This window comes from Aulonocara stuartgranti (genome assembly GCF_965226115.1).
Source record: "Aulonocara stuartgranti genome assembly, chromosome: 7".
NCBI classification, from domain to species: domain Eukaryota; kingdom Metazoa; phylum Chordata; class Actinopteri; order Cichliformes; family Cichlidae; genus Aulonocara; species Aulonocara stuartgranti.
In genome coordinates, this window is record NC_138945.1 from 67,418,437 (window position 1) to 67,430,719 (window position 12,283).

General features: G+C 42.3%; 1 protein-coding gene across 1 annotated transcript in view; it reads right to left on the reverse strand.

Moving 5' to 3' along the window:
* Positions 1–205: 205 nt before the first annotated feature.
* cdh13 (cadherin 13, H-cadherin (heart)) overlaps positions 206–12,283 on the reverse strand; it is a 410,738-nt gene continuing 398,660 nt past the window's right edge. The window contains exon 15 of the mRNA XM_082540060.1: positions 206–1,793. The gene's annotated coding sequence lies outside the window, so the exon portion shown is untranslated. The remainder of the gene's footprint in view (positions 1,794–12,283) is intronic.

Sequence of the window (12,283 nt, forward strand, 5' to 3'; positions counted from 1 at the left end):
TTAGTTATTTTTAAGATGAAGTGGTGTCCATCCATGTTCATAAATGAGCACACACTAAGTTAATTTGCCCTAATTAGTAATTCTGACCCTAAAATAAAAACAGGCTAACTTTCATTTTTTGTTGAACGAGCTAACAGCGTGTTCTCCAAAGGAGTAAAAAAAGATTTTCAGGAAAAACACAATTTCCAAAATAACATTGTGGGAATTTCAGTAACGGCTTTATTAAATTAGTGCAAAAGACAGACATAACTCATTCAAAATGTCATCTTTTTCTTTACGGTGGTCTTCCAAACGGACCCACACACGCTAAGTTCTTTAGATGAGCGCAAGAGAAAAAAGCAGAACTATCCAGCGAAACCACAGCCTTTGTTTTCGTACACGTCTTCTTGTGTCTTGTAATGAGAGACAGAGGGCGAACAGCAGAGGACAGAACTGACTGGAGACAGAATCGAACCTAAACACAAATGCAGTCATATAAACACGACTCCTGATTCTGCAATTAATCACAGATTTTAAAATAAGGAACAAAAAAAGGAAAGAAATGAAAAAAAGATGTTACAATAAAATAGTCAACACATCCATAGCATTAGAAATAGTGCCTAAAATCACAGAAAATGTTTCCTCTTTTTTTTATTTAACCACCGTGTGGGCGACCAAAGAACTTGCAATCAAAGTACATAAGTTAATCAATAGTATATATTTATACAATGGTAAAAAATAAAATATTTATAATAGTACTTTTTTGTTTTTAAGGTTTACACCGTTACTATAAAGATAGACTGTTTTCCACTCCATGACAACTAATGCAATAAAAACAGAAGCAAATCGAAAACGACTCCAGAGAGTTTCTGACTTTGAAGGCTTATGGCTACCACCTCGTCCTAAAAGACAACAACCACTGCAGACAAAGGAAACAGGCTTTGTTCTGTCTGCTTAAAGAGTGAAACAAGATCAAACACAGTCTGTGACCAGAAAAGAAAGAAACACATCAAAAAGTCAATGCTCTTCCCCGACCAGGACAGTAGCTCAGCTTTTGCAATGTCTCCTGGTCCAGTGAGAGACAGAGAGAGGTAAATAGATAGACGAGGAGGCAGGAGAGGAGTCGCTGATAGATGTCGGAGCGATTTTTCTATTCGTGGGTGGGTGAGGAAAAACAAGGGAAAAGAAAACAGAGAGAGCAATGATCGGGAAAGAGGGTGAAAACAAAAGCTTACCAGATTTCAAATGAGCAGAGGTTTAAGGTGTGGTTCAACATGAATTGGATTTGCTTATCTTTTGTTTTTGTTACAATATCAATATACATGTTGTTTCAAGTATCTCCTACGGATGTGGCATGTTGCCACAAATGCTCCCAACACGCAGTGTTTGGCTGCCAGAGCGGGAGAGAGGTGCCAAAATGGAATACAATGGAAACTGTAGAAAGAAATGGAATAATCAATAGTGGATGAAGTACAGGAGGGAGATGATCGAGGAGAAGAGAGAAGACTGATACAAGGAAGGACAGATGCAACGAGAAAAGCACATATGAGGAGAAGGAGAAGAATAAGTGAGTTAAAAAAGCCAGCAAACCAAAAAAACCACAGTGGTGTTGTACAGCGCTGGGCCGATGGGGATTTCCAGTATTTTCTTGTTTGATTTGTCGTGGTTTATAAGACCTCTTCTCGTTCCTTCTTCTTCCTCTTATTTGTCTTCTTTTTCTTCTCTCCTAAGCCCGGGTTGCGTGGGGGAGATAAGTCGTTGCTTTTCGGTGTTGCAAAAAATGACTACAGGAGGTTTCAGCAGGATCTACAGGCCTGGTGGGAGAAGAGATGAACGAGAGGAGGAAATAAGGCAGAGAGAGGGGAGAGAGGAAGGGAAAAAGAGAGGAGACATGGTAAAAGTCAAGGTCATCGCCGAACCAGATCAGCTGCAATCAATTACACAGGACAGATGATGCTATCGCATTATTAAAAATTCAATAAGAAAAGAAGAGAGAAGTTCGAGCTGTTCGCTCTTAGGCGCCTTTAGGCACCATCAACCACTTCTTTAGCATTCTGGACAGGTCGATCAATACAAGCAGCTCTCCCTAACGTAAGAGCACGGACTAGTACACCGAGCTTTTGATTTGCCTTTAAGAGGCAGTTTCTAGAGCGGCTGCTGCTAAGATTAATTGGGCACTGATGTGTATCTGTACAATACTTAAAAGTTTACTTCAGATCGAGTACTGAGGACTGCCCTGAGGCCAAAAATATGATGTCGACCGCGGCCAAGCCCGAACATCATGGTGGGAACCTCAAAGGTCATATATTGGGTTTGGGCAGGGGGGGTGTAGTCGGGTACATTTTCTAGTAATGTGACAGCTTGTCTCATCAGTCTGGCACAACTGCTTTCAGTGAGGTAGTTTCAAATTTGATACAGCAACGCATATAGTCACATAAATACACACAGCTGGCACACGCACGCACACAAACGCACACTGCAGCATGAAATGTGAAAGTTTATTGATTGCCTCTCTGGCAGCCATCTCCGCATAGTCTGCCTTCTATTTCTGATATGTCTGGAGACGGCTGAGGGTTGGACAGAAACCCTTACTCCTGTTTGCCATTTTCATTATCCTGCCGCCTCTTTTTCTTCCATTACCTCCATTTTTATCTCTTCTCTGATATGATGTGATTACATGTTGGATACGGCACGTTTTGGACAGTCTTAGTTACACACCTGTGCTTTTTGAGTCCATTCATCAGCACTTTATTGAATTAAATGGAATTACAAGTTAATAATACTAAACATAACTTTTACTGTTAAGACCTGCTCCACTAATCCACATTATTTTGTGTTAATTCATACGAATCCACGCTAAGAAGGGGGATTCTCAGGTTCTTTATGTGAATGTGCACTGTCGACAGAGATGAGCAGCTAATTGGTCCCCTTACAGTCGAGGAAGTAAAACAGAGCATAATCAGTATCCGGTCATTAAGTGATGACGTGACGAATCCTACTTCCGGGTCTAAAGTAGTCTGCGTTTAATATGGCTTTTGTGTTGTTAACATGTTTAATGTTTTGTATTTTCTTCTATTTAATCTCAAAAAGCTCCTAAAACAGTCAGTGATCACTGTTGACCTCCCTCGGCTTTTATTACCACTAATCATTTATTTAAGCTCAGTTTTTAAAACCTTAGGATGTAGCTACAGCCCAGCCCATGCAGCAGTATATGAATGACTAACCTCGTATTGTGGATGGATTATCTCAGTTGTTCTCCTGGCTGAAGTTTGGTCCTTTTACAGCATCCTGCCATGCGATTACATTTGTTCCTGACCACCGAGAACACTCACGTTAACTTTTATCCAGTGGAAAAAAAGTTAGCTTGTTTATATTATGCTAACATAGCTGTGTCGCTAGCGGTCACGTAGCACATCATTACATATCAGCTAGCCCAACTTCAGTAACCCTACAAACGTCACTGCTGTTTAGTTTTCTGTCTTCATTTATGCTGGAAGTGATAACAGAGCTGTACGTTTTAATTTGTTTCCAAAACCCCGCAGTCAGGACATGCTATATTGTATTTAGATAGAAGCTAGCGAGCTAACTTCCTGCTAACTTCTAACTCCGTTAAATGTCATAAATTCCGTTTTCATGGATGCCTGGATGTTAAACTCAGTTGTTACACCTGGTAGAGCAGAACGCTGATCATTTTATTAAAGATGAAAGACTTTAGACAGTTTTTCAACTCTCAGTAATGCCACAGGGATCGTTTGATATATGGACCTGCAGCGGAGTTTAGGCCCAGACATGGCTAGTGATGTCAGACTTAACGACCGGATACTGTATATTGTATACAAATGAAACAAAAACATCGACAGCGCTCCTGTCTTTCCTAAGCTCCTTCCACCAGAGGAATCTCACATCACTGCACCTTACTGTAGGTCTTCAAAATAGACTTTCTCACTGTTTTTATTACTTAATTGATCGGATCATAAGAAATTGTATCATTTTTTGTCCCATGTTCGGTTAAATCTTCTAAAACCTTAAAATGCAGTCTGCAGAATGAAGGAGAACCTGGTTCCAGCACACACAGCCGTCTGATATTTTCTGTCTGATACTTTGTATTTTAATAGCTTTAACGTAACACGTGTAGTGCTCTTACCTTTTGAAGCTTATCAATCAATCAATCAATCTTTATTTATAAAGCACTTTTCATACAGAGAAAATGTAGCACAAAGTGCTTTACATAGTTAAAAGCAGCCCACCCCACCCTCCAACTCACTCCCCACACTCTCAATACACATATATCCCCCCACCCACACACACATACACACACGCGCACACTTAAAGAGTAAAAATTGGGCTGGGCTCGCATGAGCCAAGTGAGGAAACATTATAACAGGGAGCCGTCTGCACCGGGAGCCGGTCACAGACCGCAGCCTCCAGGCTGGGCACACAGCAGGAGGGAGGCAAAGGAGCCCCCCAGCCAGGCTGAGAGGACCCCAGAGACCCAGCAGCCACGGTCAATAACAGCCCCGGTGCAGAGAGCGCCCTCCGAGGAAACACTGGAGATATGACGCAATACAATATATATAGGGTAAAATGATAAAATAAATAAGAACAGGATACAATATAAATATAAATAGAATAAGAAGATTAAAAAACGAATAAGAATAAAATCAAACAAATATTAGGTAAATCCTAAATTAATAATAGAATAACAGGATAGAATAAATAAGCATAAAATAAATAAACGCTAAGTAAAAGCTAAATTAAAAAGGTGGGTCTTGAGCCTGTTCTTAAAAACATGTACGTTCTCTGCGGCCCTGAGCTCCTCCGGCAGGCTGTTCCACAGACGAGGACCATACCACTGAAACGCTGCCTCTCCGTGAGTATGTGTCCTGACTTTAGGGACAATCAAAAGGCCAGTACCAGAGGACCTCAGGGTCCGCGAGGGTTCGTATGGTAAAAGCAGATCTGAGAGATAAGAAGGCCCAAGACCATTAAGACATTTAAAAACCAATAAAAGAACTTTAAAATCGATCCTGAAACACACGGGGAGCCAGTGCAGCGATTCTAAAACCGGTGTAATGTGGGCCCGCCCTCTGGTCTTCGTCAGCACACGAGCTGCCGAGTTTTGCAAGAGTTGTAAAGTTGAAATATTCTTCTTAGGAAGACCAGAGAGCAGGGCATTACAGTAATCAATGCGACTGGTAATAAAAGCATGCATCAGCATCTCCGTGTTGGCCCGAGAGAGAATAGGGCGGACTCTGGCTATATTTTTTAGATGATAAAATCCAATTTTAGTTACATGTTTAATATGTGGGATAAAACCAAGCTCAGAGTCAAAAATAACACCCAGGTTTTTCACTTGTAGCGAAGGACATAGTGAAAATGCCTCTAATTTAGGCAAGAGTTTCTCTCTCTGAGCCTCGGGACCGACAATTAAAACTTCAGTTTTGTCCTGGTTAAGTTGTAAAAAGTTTTCTGCCATCCAAGATCTTATATCCAAGATACAGTTAAAAAGGGCATCCATTTGTCTGGTGTCATCAGGAGACACGGAGATGTACAGCTGCGTGTCATCAGCGTAACTGTGGAAGTTCACTCCATGCCTCCTGATGACACCGTCAGCATATACAAATTAAAAAGTACAGGGCCTAGAACCGACCCTTGAGGCACACCACATGTCATTTTATGGATCTTAGAGGAGCATGTATCCATACTCACCATAAAAGTTCTGTCAGAGAGACAGGAAGTGAACCAGTTGTGTACAGCACCAGAGAGGCCCACCATGTGTTTCAGTCTGTTTAAAAGAATAGCGTGGTCTACTGTATCAAAGGCTGCGCTTAGATCCAGTAGCACCAGGACTGAGAGCTTTTGGGAGTCCCAGTTACATCTAAGATCATTTAAAACCTTTAGGAGAGCCGTCTCTGTGCTGTGGTTCACCCTAAATCCAGACTGGAATATCTCCAGGATCTGTCTATCATTGAGAAAATCAGTAATCTGAGTAAAAACAAGTTTTTCTAAGACTTTACTTAAAAATGGTAAGTTGGATACAGGTCTGTAGTTATTAAAATCATTACAATCCAAATTGCTCTTCTTCAGAAGGGGCCTCACCACCGCCGTTTTAAAGGCAGCAGGGAAGACACCCAACTGAAGAGAGCAATTCATCATGCATAAAAGCTCAGCCTCAAAAAATCCATAAAGTGTTTTAAAGAGTGAAGAAGGAATTGGATCTAAAAGACATGTGGTGGGTCTCACTGTGGAGAAAACCTTCTGAAAGTTCTCAGCATTAACCAGGACAAAGCTGTCCAGTGTCTCCTCAGGTACAATCGAGCCCTCAGATGTATTTAAAATCATATCACGATTAGATAAAATATCAGATCTGATGGCGCTGATCTTTCCCCTGAAGTGGTCTGCAAACTGCTCACAGAGCGAGTCTGTGGGGGTTCTTTGGGAGCTGTTAAAATCAGGGTTAAATAAATGATCTATGGTGGAAAAGAGGACCTTGGGATTATTTTTGTTTTTACTGATTATTTTGGCGAAGTATGAATTTCTTGACTTCCTTAATGTATTATTGTACATTTTAAGTTGCTCGCAAAATATTTGATGGTTGATAGTATTTTTATTTTTCCTCCATCTCCTTTCTGCTGCCCTGCAATTTCTTTTGAGTTTTTTGACTTCTTCGTTTCTCCAGGGTGATGCATGTTTTACGTTAATCTTTTTGGTGGTGAGTGGAGCAACGGAGTCAAGGCTTTTCTTCAGTTTGCTGTTGAAATAACTAAAAATCAAATCGCAGGATGCAGGTAAAATCACAGGGGGGCATTCGTCTAAAACCCTGGTAAAATTTGCAGCCACTTCAGAGGTTAGATAGCGCCTCCTCACAGTTCGCACCGAGGTCTCCCGCTGTTTTTTAATAACAGCTCATTATACAGCACTTTCCTTACTTAACAGGCTTACCTGTAAACCTTGCATTTTACTGCTAATCTAGCAAAATGCATGCAACAAAATGTGTATAAAACAACAAATTTGTAGGTGGCAATTTGTCATAGCTAGTTTTTCTTTCTAAAGCGTTTACTGTTGCATTATTCTTTATGGATTTCCATTGTCAGCACATGAGTGGGTGCATGAGTTACGGTCACAGCTGTTGTGTGCTTTGTATAATAAGTTGGCAGTCAGTATCAGTCAAAAAAAACAATGCATTTGACATGCCAGCATGCCTTTCAGTCATTTCTCTGTGTAAGCACTCCCTTATCTTTACCTCTCTTTCTGTCTCTTTGTGACATTATGAAGCTATCTTGAGGAAAGTGAGCTATAATTGTCCCTAACACTGTAAAATGAAAAAGATGGAGTTCTGAGTTAGCTGAATATAAAAGGCATTTATTTATTTAGTACTTGAAGGTACTCGAAACTCAAATGCTAGGTTTGCAAGCCTAATGAGTCTGACAGCGTTGTTCTTTGTCTAACAAAGACAAGTAGATGCAAGCCGTGACATTCAACTAAATTCAGTTTTATTTATACAGCACCAAATCCCAACAACAGTCGCCTCAAGGCGCTTTATATTGTAAGGTAAAGACCAAACAATAATAGAAAGAAAACAGAGAAAGGCCCAACGATCACATGACCCCCTATGAGCAAGTTCTTTATGTTATATGTTATATTTACGTTACATTAAATTTCTTTATTCACATTGTTTACTGTGAAGTGTCAAACAGGGATGTACATATAGATGTGCTGTAAATAGAAGACAGTGTTAAGAGTATGAGTGATATAACAGTACTTTTCACTTCCCCATTTATTTATGTTTACATTCATATTCTTTAGTTTCCCTTTCATTTCTCCAACCGCTGCCATAAAGTGAATCAGGTTTCATCTTACAGTAATAGAAAAAAGAAATACCTTTTACCAAGAATGATCTATTTAAATATCACAGCACATCACAGATGTTCACGTTGCCATTTTCACTTATGGTAAGTCTCTGTGGGTAAAAGCAAGAGCTTAATGTGTAAAGTACAAATTTAACAAGCTGCAGGAGGCGAGGAACAATCAGGACACTGGAGGGAGCAGCAACAGATTCCCAGGCCTGTCTAATTGCTGAAAGGAGACGAAGGTGACACTAAATTAACTCAGGTGTGTCATGGTTACAAGCTGAACACAGAGGCACTGCAGCAGCAAGGAGTAAGAAGCATTATAAAGAAACTGTGTTAATAAGCCTTAGTGCGCTTTTTGTGTGTGTGTGTGGGTGTATCAGTCAGACGTTTGGACACACCTTATCATTAATGGGTTTTCTCTATTTTCATTTAGAAGGAGGTTTAAGGTTTGGCTCAACCACACCTTAAACCTGAAGGTAGCTGTTATCCTTCAGATGCTTGATAGATTCTGACTGAAGGCATCAAAACTATGAATGAACACACTGGAATTATGTAGTAAACAAAAAAAGTTGGAATGACTCAGAACATGTTTTATATTTCAGATCCTTCCTAACAGCCCTTTGCTTTGATTCCTGCTTTGCTCGCTCTTGGCCTTCTCTCCGTGAGCTTCATCAGGTCGTCACCTGAAATGGTTTCCAACAGACTTGAAGGAGTTCACAGAGATGCTGAGCACTTGTTGGCCCTTTGCCTTCACTCTGCGCTCCATCTCATCCCAAACCATCTCCACTGGGTTCAGGTGACTGTGGAGGCCAGGCCATCTGACACATCACTGCATCTCTCTCCTTCTTAGTCAAATAGTGTTTGGAGTCATTGTACTGTTGAAAATAAATGATGGTCCAACTAAACCCAGACCAGACCGGATGGCATGTCGCTGCAGGATGCTGTGGTAGCCGTGCTGGCTCAGTGTGCCTTCGGTTTTGAATAAATCCCCAACAGTGTCACCAGCAAAGCCCCCCCACATCATCACACCTCCTCCACGCTTCAAGGTGGAAACCGTGCATGCAGAGACCAGAGATAGAAAAAGTTGCTGACATCCAGAAATCCTACCAGTGGCTGGACAAAGCTGGACTGAAAGACAGCACAGAGGCACTAATCATGGCAACACAGGAACTAAGTACACGATCCATAGAGGCTGGGGTCTACAAGGCAAGACCCCAGGTGCAGGCTGTGTAAAGATGCCCCTGAGACAATCCAGCACTGAGACAGCAGAGTGCAAGATGCTAGCAGGCAGGCCATACATGGAGCGCCATGACCGAGGCTAACATACAGTGGGGCAAAAAAGTATTTAGTCAGTACCGATTGTGCAAGTTCCCCCACTTAAAATGATGACAGAGGTCAGTAATTTGCACCAGAGGTACACTTCAACTGTGAGAGACACAATGTGAAAAAAAAATCCATGAATCCACATGGTAGGATTTGTAAAGAATTTATTCGTAAATTAGGGTGGAAAATAAGTATTTGGTCACCTCAAACAAGGAAAATCTCTGGCTCTCACAGACCTGTAACGTCTTCTGTAAGAAGCTTTTCTGTCCCCCACTCGTTACCTGTATGAATGGCACCTGTTTGAACTCATCATCTGTATAAAAGACACCTGTCCACAGCCTCAAACAGTCAGACTCCAAACTCCGCCATGGCCAAGACCAAAGAGCTTTCGAAGGACACCAGGAAAAGTATTGTAGACCTGCACCAGACTGGGAAGAGTGAATCTACAATAGGCAAGCAGCTTGGTGTGAAAAAATCAACTGTGGGAGCAATCATCAGAAAATGGAAGACATACAAGACCACTGATAATCTCCCTCGATCTGGGGCTCCACGCAAGATCTCATCCCGTGGGGTCAAAATGATCATGAGAACGGTGAGCAAAGATCCCAGAACCACACGGGGGGACCTGGTGAATGACCTGCAGAGAGCTGGGACCAAAGTAACAAAGGTCACCATCAGTAACACACTACAACGGCAGGGAATCAAATCCCGCAGTGCCAGACGTGTTCCGCTGCTGAAGCCAGTGCATGTCCAGGCCCGTCTGAAGTTTGCCAGAGAGCACATGGATGATACAGCAGAGGATTGGGAGAATGTCATGTGGTCAGATGAAACCAAAGTAGAACTTTTTGGTATAAACTCAACTCGTCGTGTTTGGAGGAAGAAGAATACTGAGTTGCATCCCAAGAACACCATACCTACTGTGAAGCATGGGGGTGGAAACATCATGCTATGGGGCTGTTTTTCTGCCAAGGGGACAGGACGACTGATCCGTGTTAAGGACAGAGTGAATGGGGCCATGTATCGTGAGATTTTGAGCCAAAACCTCCTTCCATCAGTGAGAACTTTGAAGATGAAACGAGGCTGGGTCTTCCAACATGACAATGATCCAAAACACACCGCCCGGGCAACAAAGGAGTGGCTCCGTAAGAAGCATTTGAAAGTCCTGGAGTGGCCTAGCCAGTCTCCAGACCTCAACCCCATAGAAAATCTGTGGCGGGAGTTGAAAGTCCGTGTTGCTCGGCGACAGCCCCAAAACATCACTGCTCTCGAGAAGATCTGCATGGAGGAATGGGCCAAAATACCAGCTACTGTGTGTGCCAACCTGGTAAAGACCTATAGTAAACGTTTGACCTCTGTTATTGCCAACAAAGGTTATGTTACAAAGTATTGAGTTGTATTTTTGTTATTGACCAAATACTTATTTTCCACCCTGATTTACCAATAAATTCTTTACAAATCCTACCATGTGGATTCATGGATTTTTTCTTCACATTCTGTCTCTCACAGTTGAAGTGTACCTCTGGTGCAAATTACTGACCTCTGTCATCATTTTAGGTGGGGGAACTTGCACAATCGGTGGCTGACTAAATACTTTTTTGCCCCACTGTACTATGCAGATACATCGGAAGTCTCGAGGTCAAAATGTGATGCCCCCCCGAGGGTGGTCAAGAGTGACTGAGCTAAGATCCTTTCGGAGTTCCAGATACAGACAGACAAACTGGTGATGCCAAACTAACCAGACATAGCAGTGGTGGACAAGCAGAGGGAGGTGGTCATAATGACAGATGTTATACAGAGTGACAGCAACATCAGGGAGGAGGAACATGAGAATCTTGAGAAATACCAAAGACTCAGAGAAGAACTCGAGAAGAAGTGGAGGGTGAAGGTAACAGTGGTCCCAGTGGTAATCGGAGCATTCGATCCAGTGACACCCAAGCTCCAGCAAATCCCGGGAACAACATCCGAGATCTCTGTCCAGAAGAGCGCAGTCCTAGGAACAGCAAAGATACTGCTCAGGACCCTCACCCTCCCAGGCCTCTGGTAGAGGACCCGAGCTTGAAGGAAACCACTCCCAGTGCGAGGGGGGAATATTTATAAACCATGGATAAGCTGGAAACCTGGTCACTCTATGACTATGAAGTACTCGCCTGAAAGACTACTAGAAGATGTGAGGGCAGCATTATGGACAATGCCTACTGCAACCATCATTAAAACTAACCAGACGATCTACACAATGGTAGCAGTGATCCTTCAGATGCTTGGCTATAAGATGAACAGCCAAAAGGAGCAGAACCCTCCATGGAGAAGAAGACTAGAGGTCAAGATCAAGGCAGTACAGAGGGAGGTTTGCCAAATATCAAAACTGTGGAAAGAAGTGATAAAGAAAGGAATGCCAAAAAGTACAACAAGCTGCCGAAACCTGAGGTCTTAGGAACTGCAAAACAAAGACTGGTAGCCTTGTATAGCTGCTTGAAGAGCCAGGAGTATAAAAAAGATGTTCTCCACTCAACCATCAAGGTTTACTTGGGTGGAGTGGGAGGAAAACATTATTAGAACTACCCCACCAAGGCTGAAGACACATCAATAGTGGAAAAGCATATGAGAGAATAATGCTCACATAACAACAATGCTTGGTGTCCTGATTCCCGAGGATCCAACAACCTGCCTCAATACAACATGGAAGCTCCTGTCAGGCATCATAGTGGCTAAGACGAACAATACACGAGCAAACAAGACAAACACCATCTCCTGGTAGAGCAATAACTAAAGACTGGAAGACCAGACTGAGCAACCAAAAAATATAAAAGATTAACAGAACCATAAAAGTCTTCGTCAGGATGTGGCTGGAAAAGCCCGATTCAAGCTGATTGCACAAGTCAAGATACTACATAGACCTGATCCCCCTCAGCCAGATCATTAACAAGGCTGGCTACACACACCCACTATGGAACGGAGCAACCATTAGGCATCTCCTCTAAGATATCAAGCTGTATGCCAGGAGTGAATGACACAGTGATTGACTGATCCATACCACACGGATCTACAAATGCAACATCGGAATATCGTAGTGGGAACTGAGGAGAGTGTACTACCAGAAGGCAACCCAGCACACATCAAAGATAAGCAAT